We start from the raw sequence: 6,000 nt of genomic DNA, 5'->3' as shown, positions 1-6,000 counted from the left end.
ATGGGAAACCAATAATTGTGCAGATAAACTAACTAGTGTTTCTAGGTTGAAATCTTTTGAAAGATCGTTTGGTATTTTGCTACAGTCCTATTTTCTTTTTCTTTTTTTTTCTTTAAACCAATTTTTGGGGAGGAAATGTACCCTGTTTCGGGTGTATGCTTCCTCCCTCTCACAATTGGTGGGGTTCTACCAACTGTAAGTGTGAGGAAATGTACACCCGAAACATGGTGTATTTTCTCTTTTTGGGGTGACTTTTTTTTATATTTTAATGAAAAGCAAGAAATTTTTTTAGGTGACTTACAATACAACAAAGTTTACCTGCAAACTTGCTTTTAGCCAATAGTTGCTGTAGGGTTAGGATTTGTGGCCCAAGCCCAAAAACAATAAATTTGTAAAATGTGGATGATAGAGCTAGGTTAACTATGAAGCTTACAACGATTGATCACAATATACAAGTATATACCAGCATAAATGTACACGTAAAGACAAAGTAAGTTCACGTCCAAAGAGACTTATGATAAATTGAATACATGTTACAATTCTTAGGGTTACAATCGATAAACCTCCTCTTCTTTTAAGAGCCCTTCTTCTTTATATAGCATCCTCTCCTACCATCCCCATCGTTCACTTGTTCTTTTTCTAGGTTCTTATTTGAGTGCATGTCATGTCATGTATCTTCTTCAGCTTTTTGTGAGTGGCGGTAGATGAGGTTATCCTGTTCAGGGGTCTTTTCCACATAAATGCGACTAGAAAAGTTGCTGCAGTGCATTTAATACGGTGGTAGCAGCTTTTCCTTTAGATATTTCCTCATTCTTATCGTCTTCAGATATACTCAGAGCTTATCTTGATCAGTAGGGATGCTAGGAAGATCATTCGGACCTTCTACACGTTTGATTAATCAATACTATTCGTATTCGAGGAATGGGACCTCTTCGGACCGATGACGACCTCTTCGGATTGTACTCATCCTTCTTTTTCAGGTATCCTTCTTCCAGATGATCTTTGTCCCTACCAGTTCCTTCTTTTCGGACGCATAGTAGTCCTCAAATGAGGCCCTAAGCCCACTACGTTAGATTGGGCCTTTCCCCCCACAGCTGCAACTCCAATCAATATTTTTTTTATTTTATTGAAAATGAATTTTATAAAATCCACCATTAGATTACATTTTCTTCTTATATCTTTCATGTTTGCAAAATTTTCAAAAGATATAAAATCCATAACTATATCATCAATCAAATGTTTAAATTTCAAGTTTTTGTAGTCTAAAAAATTATGCATAAACAATAAGTTTATGAATCGAATGGTAAATAACATCTTATTGGCAAGAAATTTGATATATGTATTAAGAATATAAAGAACATGCAGTTTAACAGATATATTTTCAAATTATGTAGTTTTGTTAATTTTTTTAGTAGAAATTGTAATAATTGACTACAACCAAAATTGTGGCCAAATTTTATCCTATCCTTGGTGTTATATACTATATATATGTCGCTCATGATACAAAAAGAAAAAGTTTAACACAAAGAACAACTAAAACTATATATATGTATAAAGGTTTACAACAATAATATTATCTAGCGAATATCAAAAAACGAATTTTATTAATTTCATCTAAAACTAGAATAGAGTCAATGCTTTTTTTTTGCGTAATCAAAATGGATAAAATCATACTTAAGATCAATAAAAATGGTCATATTATCAATTAAAAAGGAGATGCTAGCAAAACCTAAATACAAATTAAAAATTTAATTAATAATTTTGCATCTCAAGAAGCTAGAAACACATAACCTCATTTAATTATCGTGTTAGACCTCAGATAGTATTAAATTGACCTTGCACTGATTGACGAATATGTCCAATTATGTATGGGAAACCAATAATTGTGCAGATAAACTAACTAGTGTTTCTAGGTTGAAATCTTTTGAAAGATCGTTTGGTATTTTGCTACAGTCCTATTTTCTTTTTCTTTTTTTTTCTTTAAACCAATTTTTGGGGAGGAAATGTACCCTGTTTCGGGTGTATGCTTCCTCCCTCTCACAATTGGTGGGGTTCTACCAACTGTAAGTGTGAGGAAATGTACACCCGAAACATGGTGTATTTTCTCTTTTTGGGGTGACTTTTTTTTATATTTTAATGAAAAGCAAGAAATTTTTTTAGGTGACTTACAATACAACAAAGTTTACCTGCAAACTTGCTTTTAGCCAATAGTTGCTGTAGGGTTAGGATTTGTGGCCCAAGCCCAAAAACAATAAATTTGTAAAATGTGGATGATAGAGCTAGGTTAACTATGAAGCTTACAACGATTGATCACAATATACAAGTATATACCAGCATAAATGTACACGTAAAGACAAAGTAAGTTCACGTCCAAAGAGACTTATGATAAATTGAATACATGTTACAATTCTTAGGGTTACAATCGATAAACCTCCTCTTCTTTTAAGAGCCCTTCTTCTTTATATAGCATCCTCTCCTACCATCCCCATCGTTCACTTGTTCTTTTTCTAGGTTCTTATTTGAGTGCATGTCATGTCATGTATCTTCTTCAGCTTTTTGTGAGTGGCGGTAGATGAGGTTATCCTGTTCAGGGGTCTTTTCCACATAAATGCGACTAGAAAAGTTGCTGCAGTGCATTTAATACGGTGGTAGCAGCTTTTCCTTTAGATATTTCCTCATTCTTATCGTCTTCAGATATACTCAGAGCTTATCTTGATCAGTAGGGATGCTAGGAAGATCATTCGGACCTTCTACACGTTTGATTAATCAATACTATTCGTATTCGAGGAATGGGACCTCTTCGGACCGATGACGACCTCTTCGGATTGTACTCATCCTTCTTTTTCAGGTATCCTTCTTCCAGATGATCTTTGTCCCTACCAGTTCCTTCTTTTCGGACGCATAGTAGTCCTCAAATGAGGCCCTAAGCCCACTACGTTAGATTGGGCCTTTCCCCCCACAGCTGCAACTCCAATCAATATTTTTTTTATTTTATTGAAAATGAATTTTATAAAATCCACCATTAGATTACATTTTCTTCTTATATCTTTCATGTTTGCAAAATTTTCAAAAGATATAAAATCCATAACTATATCATCAATCAAATGTTTAAATTTCAAGTTTTTGTAGTCTAAAAAATTATGCATAAACAATAAGTTTATGAATCGAATGGTAAATAACATCTTATTGGCAAGAAATTTGATATATGTATTAAGAATATAAAGAACATGCAGTTTAACAGATATATTTTCAAATTATGTAGTTTTGTTAATTTTTTTAGTAGAAATTGTAATAATTGACTACAACCAAAATTGTGGCCAAATTTTATCCTATCCTTGGTGTTATATACTATATATATGTCGCTCATGATACAAAAAGAAAAAGTTTAACACAAAGAACAACTAAAACTATATATATGTATAAAGGTTTACAACAATAATATTATCTAGCGAATATCAAAAAACGAATTTTATTAATTTCATCTAAAACTAGAATAGAGTCAATGCATAGAAACAAATTAGTAAACGGGCTTGTTTGATTATGAGGACCCCTAATGTGATGTTTCGCAATATTCTTGCATACCTTTCACTTTCAGGATTGAGTCTTTGTAACTTGGCTTATGCTAAGATGCTATGATAGTATTTTAACTTGCACGAACTTTCTTTTTTCCATAATTTTATGCATACGTTGACGTGAGTCATGTGACGACAGTCGTCGTAGAATTATTTCATGTAATCTCACATAATCTTCTGTTTAGTGCGTTTAAGTTTAACACAAAGAACAAGTTATTAGTAATTGACATGCCAACCGCTTAAATAGTTCATAACCAAACGGACCCAAAAACATTATTATCACAAATTATAAAAATCACAAGTCCAAGAAGACCATATTAGCCACAAACTGCTGGGGAAAAAAAAAAAAAAATCCTAAGCCATAGTTTTCTTCTATTGGCTTTAAGTTTAAACCAAAAAAGAAATACATGTACAACATTTTATAATAAAGCGCAGGAAATTTTTTCTCCTCTCATTTACTAGGGAGATTAAACAAGGTAATACTTCTCATTCTGTAAATAAAAAAGGACACTAAGTGACACATAATATTTTATAGGTGTTACATGCATGATGTTGTGTATTGCAGTATTGAATATAAGCCAAATTCTTATATATTTTGAGATATGAGATTGACACAGTCAACTTTTAATAGGTCTTTCATGTTGGATATCATGAATTGGAGTATTGAATAAAGGCCAAACTCATACTTCAAAACTTTCATTTATTTGAGGAAATACTTTTTCAAATGAACTTGGAAAATATTGGGTACCAAACAGGCTTTTAATTTTATTCCTCTGAATGATTCAAACATCAATTACAGTCAGTGAAGAAACGCGGAAAGTTAGAAAATGACTTCAACAAAGCAAGTGGTTGGGAAGGAGGGACCAAAGGCCAGGAGAAAAGGTTGTATCTTTTCTTTAAGTGAAATGGAAAGTGAGAGAAGGTTTGTGAGAAATACCCTCATTCCAAGCGACAATTCAAAGCCTTTAGTCTTTAGCCACTATTCTTAGTCTTTAGTCTTTTATTATTATTATAGGTAGCTTTTAATTTATGGAAAAAGGTTTAGGAAAATAATTTTGTTAGCTTAAAGTTTTTCAAAAAAGTGGTGTGAATGATTCACTACATATCCTGAAAACAAATTTCCATGCCCAAAAGTTCTTAATGATTCGTTTTAGTGCTTACGTGCCATGACCGTGGTAGGCCAAGTTTCTGAACTAATTAACATAAAAAGACAACTTTCTGTGTGTGTGTGTGTGTGGTTTTTTTTTGGGTTGCTACTAAAAGAAAAACTTTGTTTGAGGCTTTTAGCAAAGCTTGTAGGGTAAGCTTAAGGGGTAGATGCATGAATACAAATAATAAAGAATCACCTGGTCCATTTGGTGGCATGGAAATCATAAGAAGATATTGGATTAGAAATTCTCAATTATTTTACATTTTTTTTTTAAAAGCTGTAACTTATATTATGCAAGAACAACCAAATCGACTAGAATTATAGCATTAATGTGTGGAGGAACATTCTCTATTCACATCAAATAACCACTAACATATTTAGTATAGTAGCATGTTTAACAAGGTTGTGAGCAACACTATTCCCTTGTCTTCTAATGTGAGAAAATTACAAACAACAAATGAATTAGTAAGTTTCAATCACTGCATTTGATCTATTAAAATTTGGATTAAAATGAAACTATTAGGGCTTGTGCCTAAATTAACATATTTTACATTTTTTTGGACAAAAAAAGAAAAGAAAAAAAAGACCCGTTATCTTTTGACCCAATCACAATTAATTCTACAAATTTTTTCAATAGTTACATTTTGATTTCCTAATCCTAAGGATTAGATTAAAAATGCGAAGGTTACTTTCAATGAAACTCTCTAACAATTTTAATTTAGGCCAAAGTTCAAGGGATTAAATGTAGTAGTTGAAGATTCGTGGACTATATTGTGATAATTTCCAACCACATAGAGGTAAATTATAATTTACCACACAAAAAAAAAAAAAAAAAAAATCACATATATGACAAAGTTGTGCAAATATTTTTTTATTTTTATTTTTTATGAATAAGAATAATAATAAAAATAGGAAACAAGATGTGGTACATAGAGGTAAATTATAATTTACCACACAAAAAAAAAAAAAAAAAAAAAATCACATATATGACAAAGTTGTGCAAACATTTTTATATTTTTATTTTTTATGAATAAGAATAATAATAAAAATAGGAAACAAGATGTGGTCCCAACCCATTTCATTCTTCTAGAAAAAAAAACCCAAGAAGAAAGAGATGAGATGAAAATAAGTCCCGTCCAATTATAAAAAGCAACCCAATGGGCTCAATTGCGAGAAAGAAACATCTCTGGTTGCAAATAAAAAAACTCCAACAGGAAAGAGACTTAAAGGTTGACTTCAACTCTCAGAGGGAAGGGGCTATAAGTATGAACAAGGGAG

The sequence above is a fragment of the Quercus suber genome, unplaced genomic scaffold (assembly GCF_002906115.3).
Source record: "Quercus suber isolate HL8 unplaced genomic scaffold, Cork oak 2.0 scaffold_106, whole genome shotgun sequence".
Lineage (NCBI taxonomy): Eukaryota > Viridiplantae > Streptophyta > Magnoliopsida > Fagales > Fagaceae > Quercus > Quercus suber.
The sequence above is the reverse complement of the archived record's forward strand: the minus strand, read 5'-3'. Positions refer to the sequence as shown.